This window comes from Mustelus asterias, chromosome 30, assembly GCF_964213995.1.
Source record: "Mustelus asterias chromosome 30, sMusAst1.hap1.1, whole genome shotgun sequence".
Lineage (NCBI taxonomy): Eukaryota > Metazoa > Chordata > Chondrichthyes > Carcharhiniformes > Triakidae > Mustelus > Mustelus asterias.
In genome coordinates, this window is record NC_135830.1 from 17421425 (window position 1) to 17440555 (window position 19131).

Below are 19131 nucleotides of genomic sequence, written 5' to 3' on the forward strand. Positions count from 1 at the left end.
AAATGCTGCTAATGCAATATATATTTCATTGTCAATGCCAGCATTTGTTGTCCATCCCTATTTCCCTCTGAACTGAGTATTTTTCTGGGCCATTTCAGAGGGCAGTTAAGAGTCAATCACATTGACTTTCCTCTGGAGTCCAATGGAGGCCAGAAAGGAGAAGGATGGCAGATTTCTTTCTGCAAGATGTGTTTTCATGACAATCAGAAAACAAAGCTTCATTACTGAGACGAGCTTTCACTTCCGTTTCAGTTCTAGACTGCGGTGGAATCGTGACCTGTGAGACTGGGCCACAGGATTCATACTCCACTGATTTTAGCACTATGTCACCATCGTCCCGGAAGAGTGTAAGTTTAAATCCTTCACATGGAATCAAACCACCTAATTTCACATTGAAAACAAACATTTAAAGCAGTGTACTGTGGAAATCAGTGTTGTCCACTCAGGACACAGGGGAATTGACGAGATATCTATTGCTTTCATTCAAAGACAGAAAAATGTGGTGAATCCTCAGCCTGAGTGATGAAGGAGCTGCGGTCCGAAAGCTCGTGATTTCAAACAAACCTGTTGCACTGTAACCTGGTGTTGTGAGAATTCTTACCGGGTACTGAAGGGCATTTCATTTACAATTCGCAAAAAGATTATTTTTATGAAATTAACAGCTTTCAGCAAATCGCACCGCAATCACATTGCGGACGGTGCAGTGAGTTACTCTCCTGGCCTCATTTCATCAGCCCCAGAGGACGATTTCTCAAGAACACAAAACGTTCAGCGATAAAGAGGTCGGAGGCTTCATTCATCAGGGATTACCCGAGAGCACGTGACCTTTCTCCGAAATCACACACGTACACACACGCCCAGAATTGCTCAATAATGCTCAGGTCACTTCAATTTCCGTGTTGGTTTCGTCGATAGAATTCGCTTCTTTAACTGCCATGGTCTGGGTTCGATTCGCGGTTAGGGAATGATGATTCATTGCTTTCGTGCAACACATGAATTAAGGAGAGTGGATATTGCTTCCTGGTCGAAAACGGGAGGGATACTTGTGGCAGGTTGAACAGGAAGAAGGAAAAATCAGCCCCATTCCACAATCCTGTCAATGACCAACAACAATTCATATTTACATTGGGAAGTCTGACAACACCAGGTCTATTTGCAGTCAGGAGCTTTTGGGGCGCTGATCAAACAAAGCAAATTGATTTTATTATCGGAGCAAATGAACCTGTTGGACTTTAACATGATGCTGTCAGACTTCTTATTGTGCCCACCCCAGTCCAACGCCGGTATCCCGACATCATATTTACATTGCAATTGCTGGTACCTACTGTCAGAATGAGTGACTTACCTTCTACTGCATTAAATTTCATTGTAGCTCACCACATTCAAAGAGTAATGTTTGTTATAAACCTTATTGTGGTAAATCTGTTGAAAAACTTCCGCTTATCACTGCTCTGCTTTCATCACACTGGAAGCTAATGTGAAAAAAATGAATAATTTCAAAGCTGAACAACGTGCACAAGACAGGAAGGAGAATGCGACTGTGAATAATTGGCACTGTGCATATTCCTGTATCCAGTCTATGGGAGAACCAGGAGAATGAAATCCTGGTGGTCCAGTGCTTAGGATTTGGCGCTTTCAGGGTCATATATCGGCTTCGATATGCCAGGATTTAAAGTTTTTTACAATCCATTTAACAAACCTGAGTCGTTTCCTGGTCGAAAACAGCTCTGTCAGAAGCAGTGGAGTTAGATCTATATTTGTGTCCGAATTGGAAATGTCACATGGGCAACAGTTCAAGAACAAACACAGATAGTGAAGGACAGTGATAGGCTGCAAAGCGCTGCCAATAGAGATGGGGATACAAGTTCAAATCTGCATGACAATGGAGTTGATTTTATCGGTTAGATTGACACAAACATCTCCCAGACCTGGATCCAAATCTCAGCCAAATCACAAGAAAACATCTCGCTCACTTAAACGCTGAGCTCTCCGACTTCACTCAGAAACCAGTAACTCTGAGACAAAGCGTGATGCAGTCTGACCACTGGAACCCCCTCCACCACTTAATAAGACTATGCTGGATCCCGAGCATCAGTTCACAGCTGAGGGGGTGTAGCTCAGTGGTAGAGCGTTTGACTGCAGATCAAACGGCCCTCGGTTCAAATCCGAGTGCCCCCTTCCTTATCTTTGTCTTAGTTTCAATTGTGACTCTCTTTCTTTGGCTGCAAAGCGCATTGTGACGTCCACCAACCGGGAAAGGCGTCACAGAAATACAATTCTGTCTTTCATAAATTACCTTCAGTCCCAATTTTTGGTTACTGACAATCGTCAATAGAAACAGTTTGTCCCTTTCTGCTCTATCAAACGGCCCTTTCCCATGTTGGGAGAAGCGGGAAACCCCTAAATCGCTGCAACACTGTGGGGGGTAAAGTAGTCAAAGGGGTTTGCATAGTATTGTAAACGATGTGGTCATGTTGTAGTTCTCGACTATGTTTTTAAAAAAGAGAATTGGGGTTGGATATATAACAGCACTCGTTGACACCCTAATATAGTGTGTCTTCGTCTTAATTGCGGAATTCGTTATTGCGTTCGACTTTAAGCAAATGTTTGGTGGCTCAGTCCCATCCAGAGGCGGTCGTTGTACTTTTATTTTCCCATAAGCATTCATTGTCGCGTATTTCCGGCTTGTGAACCGAGGCAACAATAAAAATATTTCTCGAGTGTTGCCGCTCGACTGTTGTCAGGTGTTGTCAACATTATTTATTTAATGAATATTCATAACATCCATATCACATGGTATAATATATATTCATTTCAAATATGCAATTAAAGTTAAGAACTAGAGTCTTGGCTGGATGTGTTTGTGTGTCAGTTCTCCGATGAGTCCTCATCTGAGACTGGGAAACAATCTCTCAGTATTCTGTAGGTTCAATAAAATTGTCTCTCAGTCTTCTAAACTCCAGGGAATTTCAGCGCAATTTACACAGCCTCTCATCCCAGGAGAACTCTCTCATCACAGGAACCTACCCAGTGGACCGTCTCCATTGGAAGGATAGCCTTTTTCTAAAATGAAAAGCATTGTGGATATCAGAACTGCACCCAATATTTCACACTTGCTCCCAACAAAACCCTGTATAAATGTAAATTGGTGTTTTTATTCTTGTACAGCAATCTGTTGGCAATAAAAACCAAAATGCTATTCCCTTCCTATTGTTTGCTGCACCACCATGCTATCTTCCTGCGTTCCTTGTACAAACACACCCAAATCTCTCAAGACAAACGCTTATATTAGGTAAGACGATGGCCTGGTGATATTATCGCGAGATTATTTATCCAGAAACTCATCCAATTTTATGGGGCCCCGCTTTTGAATCCTGCCACGGCACGTTGTAGAATTGTTTTTCAATAAAAACTATCTGGAATTAAGAATCTACTGATGACCATGAAACCATTGTCGATTGTCGGAAAAACAAACATTGAGTTCGGTAATGTGCTTTAGGGAAGGAAATCTGCCGTCCCTTATCCGTCTTGGCCGACATTGATTCCAGAGCTGCAGCAAAGTGTTTGATCCTAACTGTCCCAGGGCAACCAGGATGGGCAATAAATGCTGGCCGGCAGCGACACCCATTTCTAATCAATTAAAAAAGAGCTAGGTCACCTTTACAAACATTGTCTGCTCTTTCTCCGTTTATGAACAAGATAAGATCTTTCTGGGCAACATGGTGGCACTGATGCCTCACAGAGCCAGGGGCCCGGTTTCAATTCCCGGCATTGGTTACTGTCTGTGCAGAGTCTGCATGCTTTCCCCGTGTTGCGTGGGTTTCCTGCGGGTGCCCCTTCTTATTCCCACAGAGTGAAAGATGTGCTGGTTAGGTACATTGGCCATGCTAAATTAGCTGTCAATTTACCCGAGAAGGTGCCGGTTCTGCCGATGACGTAATTGTCACAGAAACTTCATTGCGGTGTTAATGTAAGCTTAATTGTGGCACTAATAAATAAACTTTAAACTGTCCAACTGATGCAACCACTGAGCTATGGAGCCAATTCCTGCGCCCAGCGTGGAGTTGGTGTATCATCATCAGTGGAGCGAAGAAGAGATTGAATTTTCAGGTGGGTGATATTTAATGGATGTGGAAATATCCGAGGTGGAGAACAAGGAGTCAATCGATGAGACTTGAAAGAGGAAGAATTTGACATGTGTGTCAGTGGCTTTTGTGATAAATGTCTGCCGTGTCATTCTTCTTCAGAGTTTGTTATTGTTACATCTCTGATTTTTCCGGCTCTAATACAATGCATACAGCTGAAGATTGATCTTGTTTCTCCCTTAACAGACACTGTGAGGCGTGCTTTCGTTTAATGAAGAGTTAAATAAGAAGTTATTCGCTACTTGCCTGGTACTCCAACGTGGAACATGGCGATTAAACCTGACCACGGCATGCCAGGAAAGCTTATATTAGAGATTTGAAATTCTTTGATAACCATCTCTGTCTCCACCGCTTCATTTCAAGTCACTTTTGCTACTGACATTGTCACACAGTCATTCTAACATCTTATGACCAACTGAAGCAAATTATGCCTTCTTCCTTTATGTTCAGATACTTTCATCTCCAGAAATTCAGTCCGTGCTGAGCAAAGTGCTCTGTTTAGTTAACAGTTTATCATCAATTCCGGGCCATAGCTATGGAAACATTGACTCTGAACCACTAGACCACCCAGGCTCCACCATCACTTCCTCGATGTTGTCTTTTCCACCATTCATGGTGTCATGTAATCCATCCTGCTTTGTGCCCTATCACAAAAATCCTTTTTTTTCCCTTTCGCTCAGTGATTCCTCACTTTACAATCAGAAAATACTGGGAATACTCAGTAGGTCAGCTCATGTTTAGTGACAAACGCGCAAATAATTCCAGTAGTCGAATCCCTCTGAAATTAAAAGCTTTTGTTTTTTTTTTGTGAAGGCAAAATACTGCGGATGCTGGAACCTAAAACAAAAATAGAAAAATGCTGGAAAATCTTAGCAGGTCTGACAGCAGCTGTCGAGAGAGAATAGAGCCATCGTTTCGAGTCCGGAGCTCTGACGAAGGGTCATCCAGACTTGAAAGTTTGGCTCTTTCCTCTCTCCACAGATGCTGTCATGTCTCATTAGACCTTCCAACCTTTTCTGTTTATGATGAAAGTATTTCTGCCGCGATCAAACCAGGGATCTTTCGTGTGTAAGGCGAATGTGACAACCACTACACCACAGAAACATTGCGGTGCAATGATTCAAGGAAACTGGTTCCACAAACCCATCAATTGCAAACAATAATTTACATTTGCGTTCCGTTGGAATTTGTGTGATAACAAAGGTATTTCATAAAGTTAAGGAACTGGATGAGATTCAATCACACGCTTCAACTACTATCACTGCCCAGTCAGTTCTCTCACAGCACCAGGTTAAAGTCCAACAGGTTTATTTGGTAGCACGAACTTTCGGAGCACTGTCCGAATCAGGTGACTCACGTGATGAAGGGGCGTGCTCCGAAAGCTTGTGCTACCAAATAAACCTGTTGGACTTTAACCTGGTGCTGTGAGATTATTTACTGTACCTACCCCAGTCCAGCGCCGGAAACTCCACATCATTACTGCCCTGAGCTCATCAATGGTACCAGCAGAACCTATTGATGCCGTATCTGGTATTGCCAATGAACAGCATCAATGGAGTAGAATTGGGTCACATGAACCATTGAGCCTCCTCCATGACTGAATCAAGGCAGATCCACAGCCTCAATCCCAATTTCCCAGCTTATACCAACAGCCCTTCATTCACTTAGATTCCAACAACTCTCCACCTCAAAGTCTTCATCAACTGAAGATTCACAGACCTCTGTGCCGCTACAGAATTGATGCAAGATGGCGTCCGAGCGAGGCGAACTCTTGGAAGCTGTGCCCAGCATACCTTCTAACTCTATCTTTTACTCTCGTTCTATGCTTCTAAAACTTCATTCTAACTCTTTTAAACTCTCTCACAATGCTTCAATTCAATTTCTAGCATCCCGGCTATGACTGTAACACTACACTCTGCACTCTCTCGTTTCCTTCTCTATGAACGGTATGCTTTGTCTGTACAGCGCGCAAGAAACAATGCTTTTTATTGTATGCTAATACATGTGACAATAATAAGTCAAATAATTCCAAAGATTCACAAGCCTTGGAGTGAAGAAATATCTCCATATCTCAGTCATGAATGGCTGAAACATTAACCAGAAAATGTAAGCCCAGAGTACCTTGCTGAGGCACTTTTGCCATTGTAGAACCGGAACATCACTCATTTGCCATGGCTAAGCCATCTAGCCTGCATCAGCTGCATCGTGAGTGTGACAGTGGAAGCAGAAAAGCAACAGTATGCCAGCGGCGACTTTGCTGAGGGTATTCTTTTTCAATAAATGGTAAAGAACAAATTTACATTTTGTCTGCTCCAATCCAGTTCATATGCAACAGCGATCAAGAATCGGGGAAAATTCAAAAAAATATTAATTTCGATAATGTTTCGACCTTATTTTGAATCGGGGAACTCATCGTATATGAAATGAACATGTTAACTCCGACAATCCAGAAACTCTGCTCATGACCAATGTGACCGGCCGAGAATATCAAACCGTGCAGTCTGATTGCAATTTAAATCCTTGTTTTATTGAAATATAATTCGGTTGCAAACCTTAGCCATGTGCCAGAGTCATTGATCTAACATAAGATTCAGAAAATAACATTTGTCCCGAATTTTATCTCTTTCTCCATGAATGCAGTTGCAGAATATTATTCAAGCATTGGGGGAGTGTAAATGCCACATGGCTGTGAGATAATGTGATTCCTTGATATTTAATAACACTTAGAGATGGGCAGCTGCTTTGAAAAGTTTTTATCAACTTTTTTTGAACACAAGGATCAGTATACTTCAGGAACACAGGTGACACATGGAAGTGTTTAGAATTTGATGCGTGTGCACAGATTCTGCCAAACCTGCTGAGAATTTCCACCATCTCATGCTTGTATTATAAATACAGGTTTTATCAGAACATAAAACGGCAAGACGGCAATGATAAATGAAATAGTCCCACAAGCTGTTCACATGTAACTTTCAATTTCCAAAACCCACCAACCTCATCATTACTGATCCTGTGAAAACTTACCTTGTAAAACACGGCAGGCATTCATCTCTCAAAGAACTGAAACGCCTCAAATGTGAACTCTCTGCTCTCAATCTCAGGACTTTTCAATTATAAAAGCAGCATTCTGGTGAAAGTTTAACTCAGTCCTCATTCCACTGATCTTTGCCGACTTACTGTGTATTTCCCTCATTGAACACATTTCAGGTTGGGACAGACAGATTCCTGATCTAACTGAGAAAGAAGAGGAATGGGCAGGAAAATGGAAACCCAAGATCAAACATGGGTTAAAGTTTCGAGTTCAGTTATTGAGTTTAATAATTTTTGAAATATATAAATTGTTACAAATAATATGTCAGAGATAAATGTTCAATAAACTAACGTCGGCTAACAGTAGAGGCAGAAACACACGATAAGTTTTTTTTTAAAATGTTGCCCAAGGACTCAGTGACACTCAAAAACCGAAAGACAAGAAAAGCAGATGAAGTGGAAAAAATACTGAAAGCCCCGTTCCTGGATGGTCTCGAACCATCAACCTTTCGGTTAACAGCCGAACGCGCTAACCAATTGCGCCACAGAGACTGACACAACTGAAACCTACAAGGCATCCTAAATCAGGGTGACAGCGTGTTGGCTGCAAGTTAGACGCCAATTCAATTTTCACCAAACCTGACACAGAAGGACCAAATGATGGCATCGTTTACAAATCTAAACATGTATATTTTATTATTTTACCCCACAGTGTTGTTGTGGTGTAATGGTTAATCCCTTCTCTTAACATGGAAAAGGGCCGTTTGAAAGAGCAGGGAGGGACAGACTGTTCCCACTGACTGGGCTCAGTAACAGAGGACTCGGATTGAAGATCATGAAATATTTGCATTTATATAGAACCTATCCCGACCTGCGGACGTCACAAAGCACTTTCCAGTCAATGAAGGGCAGTTTTAATTGAAAAAAAATCAATTAAGCACGGAAGCAGGCATTCGATTTGAATGCAGAAACGTCGTGACCTGCAGTCAAATGCTCTATCCCTAAGCTATATTCCCTTTATTCTAAGCTCCCGTTTTGTCGCTCGTTAGTCCTCTGTCTCGCGTGGTCTATACTTATGTTTGCTCCTCTGTGTGCGTCACTGGGCTTACGTACACCAAGGGTGTGAACGCGTTTTTTTTTAACCATCACAAACTCTATTCACTTACTTTATAAATCTTCTTGGTAAATGTACAGAAGATGGCAAAAGGCTGAAAGTTGCGAGATGAAATTGACCTTTTCTGTTATTTGTGAGTGAAGGTTGCTTCTTGATTGAGTTCCCGTATGTTCCATTGTGCAAGATGATTAAAAGTTTTCTTTGATCAACATTTAAACAGACAGCGGATTCACTCGGTGTGATGGTGGTCCCAGTTCTCTATCTGCGATCACAGCATCAGTTCACGTCACTTACTGTAAACCCAATATTTCTAATACGTTGGATGTTTAATCTAATTTACTTCATTTTATATTTCATTATTTCCATCTCAGATCTATTTCCACCAGAGGCAAGTCTCTCTTTCAAAGTGTTCTGTTCCGGTTGAACATAAGTTAGTCCTTCATCCAGTGGCAACAACGATTACTTTTCGCTGCCGTATAAAAGCGGCAATGAGGTGAAGTAGTCACACAAGCTGCTCATGTGTTCCTCTCAATTTCCAAAATCCACCAACCTCATCACTGCAGCTCCTGTGTAATCACTGTACAGTACACCCACCGGCTCCCTATTATCCACAGGACACGCGACTGCTTCAAAGATCTTGTGAATGGTCTCATGCTGCGGTGCAGACATTCTGTGATACTCTGCTTTCCTCACTCTCAGGCCATGGACAACACAGTACTTGTTCATTTATCTCTCCTGAATTGTTCCTTATCAGAGCTGTTTCCTGTTGTTATGCTTTCTAGCCCCTGGATTTCACTTGTTTAAAACTTCCTACATTTCCAACCTTTACCCGTTGAAAAGAAAAGTTATGCAGGTGTAAGATGGTGTGTCAACCATTGGATGGTGTGTCAACCATTTAGGACTGAGTTGAGGAGACAATTCCGCACTCAGAGGCCATCGTCATACTGAACAGAACGGATTACTGCAAAGAGGTGTACCGACAACTGAACAACGAGGAACACTACAGAAAGTTACCCACAGATCCGACTAAAGAACACACCCGTCAACTCAGCACTCCGATCAAAACCTTTGATCCGGGCCTTCAGAGCACCCTCCGTGCTCTCATCCCACGTACTCCCCGCGTTGGAGATCACTACTGCCTCCCAAAGATACACAAGGCAAAAACACCCCGCCGTCCCATAGTATCGGGCAATGGGACCCTGTGCGAGAACCTCTCAGGCTATGTCGAGGGCATCCTGAAACCCATGGTACAAAGAACCCCCAGCTTTTGTCGCGACACGACGGTCTTCCTACAGAAACTCAACACACATGCAGCAGTTGAACCAGGAGCACTCCTCGTCACAATGTATGTCTCGGCACTCTACACCAGCATCCCCCACGATGATGGCATTGCTGCAACGGCCTCAGTACTCAACGCCGAAAACTGCCAGTTTCCAGATGCAATTTTACAACTCATCCGCTTCATCCTGGACCACAATGTCTTCACCTTCAACAACAAGTTCTTCATCCAGACACACGGAACAGCCATGGGGACCAAATTCGCACCTCAATATGCCAACCTCTTCATGCACAGGTTCGACCAAGACGACTTCACCGCACAGTGCCTTCAATCGATGCTATACACTAGATACATCGATGACATTTTCTTCCTTTGGACTCGTGGTGAACAATCACTGAAACAACTATATGATGACATCAACAAGTTCCATCCCACCATCAGACTCACCATGGACTACTCTCCGGAATTGGTTGCATTCTTGGACACACGCATCTCCATTAAGGGCGCTCACCTCAGCACCTCACTGTACCGCAAGCCCACGGATAACCTCACGATGCTCCACTTCTCCAGCTTCCACCCTAAACACGTTAATCATAGAAAGAAACCCTACAGTACAGAAAGAGGCCATTCGGCCCATCGAGTCTGCACCGACCACAATCCCACCCAGGCCCTACCCCCATATCCCTACATATTTACCCACTAATCCCTCTAACCTATGCATCTCAGGACACTAAGGGCAATTTTTAGCGTGGCCAGTCAACATAACCCGCACATCTTTGGACTGTGGGAGGAAACCGGAGCACCCGGAGGAAACCCACGCAGACGCGAGGAGAATGTGCAAACTCCACACAGACAGTGACCCAAGCCGGGAATCGAACCCAGGTCGCTGGAGCTGTGAAGCAGCAGTGCTAACCACTGTGCTACCGTGCCGCCATCCCATACGGACAAGCCCTCCATACACACAGGATCTGCTCTGATGAGGAGGATCGCAACAGACACCTCCAGACGCTGAAAGATGCCCTCATAAGAACAGGCTATGGCGCTCGACTCATCGATCGACAGTTCCGACGTGCCACAACGAAAAACCGCACCGACCTCCTCAGAAGACAAACATGGGACACGGTGGACAGAGTACCCTTCGTCGTCCAGTACTTCCCCGGAGCGGAGAAGCTACGGCATCTCCTCCGGAGCCTTCAACATGTCATTGATGAAGACGAACATCTCGCCACGGCCATCCCCACACCCCCACTTTTTGCCTTCAAACAACCGCACAACCTCAAACAGTCTATTGTCCGCAGCAAACTTCCCAGCCTTCAGGAGAACAGCGACCATGACACCACACAACCCTGCCACAGCAACATCTGCAAGACGTGCCGGATCATCGACACGGATGCCATCATCGCACGTGAGAACAGTATCTATCAGGTACACGGTACCTACTCTTGCAACTCGGTCAACGTTGTCTACCTGATACGCTGCAGGAAAGGATGTCCCGAGGCATGGTACATTGGGGAAACCATGCAAACGCTACTACAACGGATGAATGAACACCGCTCGACAATCACCAGGCAAGACTGTTCTCTTCCTGTGGGGGAGCACTTCAGCGGTCACGGGCATTCAGCCTCTGATCTCTGGGTAAGCGTTCTCCAAGGCGGCCTTCACGACACACGACAGCGCAGAGTCGCTGAGCAGAAAGGAATAGCCAAATACCGCACACAAGAGGACGGCCTCAACCGGGATATTGGATTCATGTCACACTTTCGGTAACCCCCACAGCTTGCCTCCTGGACTTGCAGAATCTCACTGGCTCTCCTGTCTGGAGACAATACACATTTGTTTAACCTGTGCCTAATGCTCCCTCCACTCACATTGTCTGTATCTTTAAGACCTGGTTGGCTGTCAGGATTGGCATTCTAATCAGTATTCTGTAACTTGATTTTCTGTCTTTGTGTGCCTTGTTTGCGAGCAGATATCCACTCCATCTGACGAAGGGGCAGCGCTCCGAAAGCTAATGGCATTTTCTACCAAATAAACCTGTTGGACTTTAACCTGGTGTTGCTAAAACTCTCAGTGTGTTTACCCCAGTCCAACGTCGGCATCTCCATATCAGGTAAAAAAAGGCCAGAGGAACAGCCATCGCTCGATAATATCTTGGGTGACCATGTCCAGAGGCCAGGGCAGCCAGTCAAAAAAACATTTGCCTCTGCAGCAGTTCTCCACCCCTGACAGATTAACATTCGCTTAAGAAAACTATCTAACCGAAGGATATGGAGTTAGAAAGACATTACAGATCGCACAACTACTGCAGAACTCCAAAATCTTCTGAATCCCATCGAGGCTGTTTGTATAATTTCTCTGAGAGTGACTGAAATTCTGTTATTACAGTATTGGTAATGAATGTTCCTAGTATTATTTGAACAGCATTTCAGTCGAACGGTAACTTAATTAACATGTTTTACTTGTTTACTTAATGTTCTTGGATATTTGAATAAACTAGCTTGTTGAATATTCACTCAAAGTGAGTGACAGGAATTTTTATCATTAATAAGCCTCTGATCGTTAATAAAAAACAGTTCGCAGTTTCACAAATAGTTTTTCCAGATTACGATGTGAGATAAAGGGGATGAGCCTATGTATCATAACAGTATGAATAACAGCAAGACTGACAAAGTTTGGACAATATTTCTCTGTTACAGAAGGGAACAAAGTAAATCTGTGTCGGGAATATAAGCAGAAACAGGAATAGCGGGAGTCCATTTGGCTCGGGGTGCTCTCAAACCTCCACACTTTCAATTGGCAGGTAAGTTTCCAGAACAAGTTTACTGCAGAAATAATACAGGAGTTTAAATTCAGGGCTTTCACTGCCTGGATTCAATTCAATTCCCTGTCTCGATATTGTGCTAATTGTTGTAACTCACACTCAGTTGCTAGTTTAAAAAGAGCCATATTAGACTCAGAACCTTAACTCTCTGTCCGATTCACATTTGCTGCAATACCTGCTGAGAACTTCCAGCACTTTCTGTTTTTATTTTAACATGAATTATTAGCTTGATCATCCACATGAACACAATAAATCGGAGCAGGAGTAGACCACTCGGTCCATCGAGCGTGTTCCCGAAATTCAGTACCGTGATGGCTGATCTTGGGGTACAACTCAGTTTTTCACCAGCTCCCCATATCCCTGAATTCCCCGAGAGGCCAGAAACCTGTCTATCCCAACCTTAAATGTATTCGATGATGGAGCATCCATAACTGTCTGGCATAAAGAATTTCAAAGATTCACAACCATTTCAGCGAAGTAATTTCTCCTTATCTTAGGCCGAAATGATTAGCCCATTTTCCTGAGACTGTACTGCCGTGGGTTAGATTTCCCGACAAGCAGAAGAAATCTCTCAGTCTCCACCCTGTCAAACCCAATCAGACTTGTGTAGGTTTAATGAAATCGCCTCTCATTCTTGCAAACTCCAGAGATTTTCAGCCCAATTTACTCAGCCTCTCAGCATACGACAACTCCATCATCCCAGGGATCATCTGCTGAACCTTATCTGCACCGTTTCCAACGTAAACATATCCTTTATTAAATGTAAATATCATATCTGCACAGAATATTCAACATGTGGTCTCAACAAAACCCTGTGCAACTTCAGCAACACCTCATTATACTTGGACTCCAGTCTGCCGTCAATAAAGACCAAAATGCAATTTTCCTTCCAATCATTGCCTGCACCGACATGCCAGCTTTATGCATTCCTTGTACACACGCATCTATTCTCTGCTCAATATCGACACTAACCTTTTTCAGCTCTTCAAATATGTCTTACTCTTTCTATTTTTTGTACGAAGAAGGAAATATCTATTCGTTTTCCAAAGCGACAACCGATCTGCGCCCCCACTCATCAAAGCTCTCTATTTTTACGGGCTTTCTTCCCCTTTCCAACAGCTTCTATAAGCTAAACTTCGCCCATAGGCTCCAGCGAGAATTGAACTCGCGACCCCTGGTTTACAAGACCAGTGCTCTAACCACTGAGCTATGGAACCAAATGCTGCAACAAGCTTCCAGAAAGTGCAGCATTATCCGTGGATCGAGGACCAGGATCGGGTTTGAGGACGGAGATTTTTGATGAATGTGGAAATGTCTGAGGTGGAGAGCCAGAAGTTAAAAGATAGAAGTTGAAAGTGACATGATTTGACATGTGTATTGTGTATGTACTTGACATGTATGTTGTGTGTGTCATGTGGTTCTTCTTCAGAGTTTATCGTCAATGTTACATCTCTGATTTTTCCATCTCTGATACAAGTTCATCCAGCTGGAAGATTTAGCTTGTTGTTCACTTCACGGACGCTGCTTTTATTAAATGACGAAATGAACAAAAATGTACTCACTCCGTGACTGGGAATCCAAAACGCGTCACGGCGCCGACGCTGATCACTGGACCCTCAGTGACGCTGAAGTGACAATTTTGCAGGAGTTGATCATCTCTGCACCCATTGCTTCATTTCCAATAACTTTCAATTAAAAAATAGTCACAATGAGGAATGACGGGAAGCGCTCATGACAGGATTTGAACCTCAGTTTGAAAATCCCAATACATCCCCTGGGCCGGGACTGCAGTCTCAATGTTTGCAATCCTGCTGTTTATTTCGACAGACAACCATTCAACCGGTGTTCCCGTTTGTATTCTCTGTCGGAGCAGCTCCACTCCTCCCAGCTTTGACAAAGGGTCATCTGGACTCGAAATGCCAGCTTTCTTCACTCCTTACAGATGCTGGTGAGGTTTTCCAGCATTTTCTCTTTTTGTTTCCGATTCTAGAATCCACGATAATTTGCTCCACTCCTTCCGCACTCGTTCCTTTACCTCAACAACTGTTTACATTGGTATGTCGCTCCTCTTTCTTCATGGCAAAAACGACACAACACAAATTATTGCATTCAATCTGAAATGCTGGACTTCAACTGCAGGGACCAAAACTCAAACCCATTCTGGCAGTGGCTGCAGTCGAATCAACAACTCCATCCTAACTGGTCTTTCAGCCACTGCCTTAGATTACTCGGCTACGTTACCACGTCAGCAACTGTGTCCTTTACTGGTATTGTCAGTGAAATTATCAGCAAAGGAGCTGCGACAGTCCATCAGTTGGCTTGAGCCTGCTCCTTCACTGAATCAATTTATCCTGAACTCTGTAACAAGCAGGAATCACATCCAGTCAGAAACAGAATGAGCTGCAGTGAAGGACCAGCACCATTTAAACTGCCCTTAACCTTGTCTGGTTCCCAATATCCTGCCAGAAATGACAAAAAAAAACCTCCTGTTGAATTTGCTCAGTCTTCACTTCAGGACACGAGGCGAGATTGTGTTTTATATGTTCCACCAGGCATAAGACCATAAGACCATAAGACATAGGAGCGGAAGTAAGGCCATTCGGCCCATCGAGTCCACTCCACCATTCAATCATGGTTGATTTCAACTCCATTTACCCGCTCTCTCCCCATAGCCCTTAATTCCTCGAGAAATCAAGAATTTATCAATTTCTGTCTTGAAGACGCTCAACGTCTCGGCCTCCACAGCCCTCTGTGGCAATGAATTCCACAGACCCACCACTCTCTGGCTGAAGAAATTTCTCCTCATCTCTGTTCTAAAGTGACTCCCTTTTATTCTAAGGCTGTGCCCCCGCGTCCTAGTCTCCCCTGTTAATGGAAACAACTTCCCTACGTCCATCCTATCTAAGCCGTTCATTATCTTGTAAGTTTCTATCAGATCTCCCCTCAACCTCCTAAACTCCAATGAATATAATCCCACGATCCTCAGACGTTCATCGTATGTCAGGCCTACCATTCCTGGGATCATCCATGTGAATCTCCGCTGGACCCGCTCCAGTGCCAGTATGTCCTTCCTGAGGTGTGGGGCCCAAAATTGCTCACAGTACTCCAAATGGGGCCTAACCAGTGCTTTATAAAGCCTCAGAAGTACATCCCTGCTTTTGTATTCCAAGCCTCTTGAGATAAATGACAACATTACATGTGCTTTCTTAATTACGGACTCAACCTGCAAGTTTACCTTTAGAGAATCCTGGACTAGGACTCCCAAGTCCCTTTGCACTTTAGCATTATGAATTTTGGCACCGTTTAGAAAATAGTCCATGCCTCTATTCTTTTTTCCAAAGTGTACGACCTCGCACTTGCCCACGTTGAATTTCATCAGCCACTTCTTGGACCACTCTCCTAAACTGTCTAAATCTTTCTGCAGCCTCCCCACCTCCTCAATACTACCTGCCCCTCCACCTATCTTTGTATCATCGGCAAACTTGGCCAGAATGCTCCCAGTCCCGTCATCTAGATCGTTAATATATAAAGAGAACAGCTGTGGCCCCAACACTGAACCCTGCGGGACACCACTTGTCACCGGTTGCCATTCTGAGAAAGAACCTTTTATCCCAACTCTCTGCCTTCTGTCTGACAGCCAATCGTCAATCCATGTTAGTACCTTGCCTCGAATACCATGGGCCCTTATTTTACTCAGCAGTCTCCCGTGAGGCACCTTGTCAAAGGCCTTTTGGAAGTCAAGATAGATAACATCCATTGGCTCTCCTTGGTCTAACCTACTTGTTATCTCTTCAAAGAACTCTAACAGGTTTGTCAGGCACGACCTCCCCTTACTAAATCCATGCTGACTTGTCTTAATCCGACCCTGCACTTCCAAGAATTTAGAAATCTCATCCTTAACTGACATTTGTTTTTACGGTTTGGATGAGAGAAACAAATCTCCATTACCTGACCACCAATCCAAACAGCAGTGAAAGTGTCAGACTCTCACCACCAGACCAGCTGATTTTCGCCTGTTTTACAACTTGCTTTACACACACTGCATGTGTTGCTTTATTTTTCGCGCCAGGCCAGACTACATTCACCACAAGCAAGTCTCTGTTGCAAAATGGCACTTTCTGTTTCCACCCCAGTGATACATTCAATCAGTGACAACATACAACAGGCATTCCACTTACAGTTATTAATTTCACTTCCGACTGTTCAAAACTGGAGAGAACCTTTTCCAAATATTTTCGTTGCAGAGTGAGTGAAAAGTTGAATAATTCAGTTTGTACGCCAAAATCTGACCTTTTTACCATCCAAATGTTACCTTCCATCACCATCTCTATTGTCAGCGCTTTCCAGCCTATCACCATCTTTCTTGCTACTGTGTTCGTTCTTGACCTGTTGCACATGTGACATTTCCAGCTGTGATGTCGACTTGCAAAACTCACTCGCCTGATATTAGTAGATCTGCTTTCGATCAGATAGTAAATCAGGTTATTTTTTAATAGTTTGCCGCGAGCTATAAATAATCGTTTCCTGAGCGGGAATTGAAAACAAACAACACTGGGGAGTACTGAATACAACCCACTGGACTCCCAGGGTCACGGGTGAACTGTGTTTTTCAAAATGACTTACCATATATCCCTGAATGTGTCCAGTTTGGATGGAACATAAGTGACTGCTTCAGCAAATGACAACACCGATTGTGCTTGCTGCGACATAAAATCGACAGTGAGTTGAAATACTCCCACAAGATGTTGAAGTGATCGTGGTATATAATATTGAAGAAAGTATAATATTTTTTCTTATGCGCAATCGGGAACACCATGTCAAATGTATAGGTTGAGAGGTGATAGATTTAAAACTGAGATGAGGAGGAACTGCTTCTCACTGAGGGTCGTGAATTTATGGAATGCATCGCCCCATAGCATGGTTGAGTCTGAATCATTAAATGATTTGGAGGAAGAGACAGGCATATTCCTGATAATTAAAGGGATGAGGGGATATTGGAACAGGTAGGGAGGTGGATTTGAGAACAGGGAGAGATCAGTCATGAACTGATTGCATGACGGTTCAGGCTCGAAGCGCTGAATTTGCCCACTTCTGCTCCTAATTCTATTTCCTAAGTGTAACTTTCAATTTTCAAAACACACCAACTCATCACTGTGGCTCCAATGTAATCGACGTACATTACATCCACAGGTTCCCCTTGATCCACACCACAACGGAGTCCTGTAAGGGACTTAGGAATGGCCCCATTCTGTGGTGTAATTACTTAAAAATTATTTGTTTCCCTCATTTAATCTCTCCTGATTTATACCCGGCAAGAGGCCTCAAACCCTCTTGTTATGCGGCTGGATAACACTTGTTTAAAACTTCCTACATTTCTAAAAATTCCCAGTTATTCCCAATAAATGGTTATGGAGCTAAAATATAAGATTTGTTTTCCTGTGCACACAAGCTGTCTGGCTTTCTGAGTTTTTCCAGCATTTTCACCTTTCACTGCAGACGTCTGAGCAGCTTTGGATGTCAATGGAAATATTTTCATTGAACAACATCCTCAGCAGCGGCTCGTTGGACGAGGGGTATGACTCGGGCCTGGGGAGTAAACATCCACAAACGTGTGAGCAATCTCGGGTTTACATGCCGGGCTAGATCCCTCAATCAGCTGTTGTTTCGTATTGGACAAGTCATAGGTTTGATAAATGTATTTGCAGTGCAAACGTTCGGATTGGTTTACTTGGGATTTGGTTTGCGAACCTGAGCACACAGTGCAGGCAATCTATCAACACAACACTCACAGAAGAAAATCAAGACATTAAAAGGTGAATATGCTTGTGGCCATTCACTTTATCTCTGTTCACCAGTTTAGAGGACCCCATGTTTGTTGGTCGAGACAGCTGGCTGTGTGTATATTGTTATTCATTCTTGGATTGTGGATGTGTACCGCACTCGCTATTTCTGTTTTTCATTGTCTGTATATATCTCCCTCAGACTCTCTGACTATGTTTTTATTACGTTGACATCTTTTGCTCCTTCCTCTTTCCATTATTTCGCTGTCTGTGTGTAACCGAGCTTCACTGGATTGATTTCTGCGTTTCTCCTGCGAGGAGAGAATCAGTGGGATGAGTCTGTTCGCTCTGGAGTTAAGAATAATCAGAGGTGATCTTATTGAAATGTCTGAAACTGGGAAACAGTTTGACAGTGTAAATGTTGAGTTCCCTCCACCCCTGGCTAAATTATTAAGAACAAAGAATAATAAGGTGAATGATGTAAGAGAAGTTTGGAATATTTGGGAGAGGTGAACCTAATAATTGGAAGATGTGAATAATGTAATTAATGATTGAGAGGAACTTTGGGGATTCTGTCGGTGGATTCATTGTAAACTTTGAAATCAGAACAAGCTGAGACACCAGATGGAAAAGCCATATTTGTCTCCATGCATTTTCGGTAGAGCATGAGACTCTTAATCTTAGGGTCGTGGGTTCGAGCTCCACGTTGGGCAACACTGTTTTTAAACTTTGCCTCATTCCTGGGTGAATTCCAGATCTCCGTTCCCCCAGAAGTGTCACCGCTCAAACTGAATCTTTCTCCTTTCTGCGTTGTTTATCTCACAGTTGTGGGTTTGTGACTGAAAACTGCCTCCAGTTCACAGGAAGGCGGGGAGTTGAGCGCTGAACTCAGCGAGAGGTTTTGTTCTCATTTATTATGAGATTTAAACCCAGATCTGCGAGATTGTGTCAGTGGGAACAAT

The 19131-nt window shown here is 43.5% G+C and overlaps 1 protein-coding gene and 3 non-coding genes across 4 annotated transcripts in view; 2 read left to right on the forward strand and 2 right to left on the reverse strand.

Moving 5' to 3' along the window:
- The window catches only part of LOC144480811 (uncharacterized), a 992083-nt gene that overhangs the window by 320927 nt on the left and 652025 nt on the right, over positions 1–19131 (forward strand). The window lies entirely within an intron of this gene.
- Positions 2107–2178, forward strand: trnac-gca (transfer RNA cysteine (anticodon GCA)). The gene has a single exon. It is a non-coding gene; the product is annotated as a tRNA-Cys (tRNA).
- Positions 7654–7727, reverse strand: trnan-guu (transfer RNA asparagine (anticodon GUU)). Its single transcript has one exon. It is a non-coding gene; the product is annotated as a tRNA-Asn (tRNA).
- On the reverse strand, positions 13534–13606 carry trnat-ugu (transfer RNA threonine (anticodon UGU)). Its single transcript has one exon. It is a non-coding gene; the product is annotated as a tRNA-Thr (tRNA).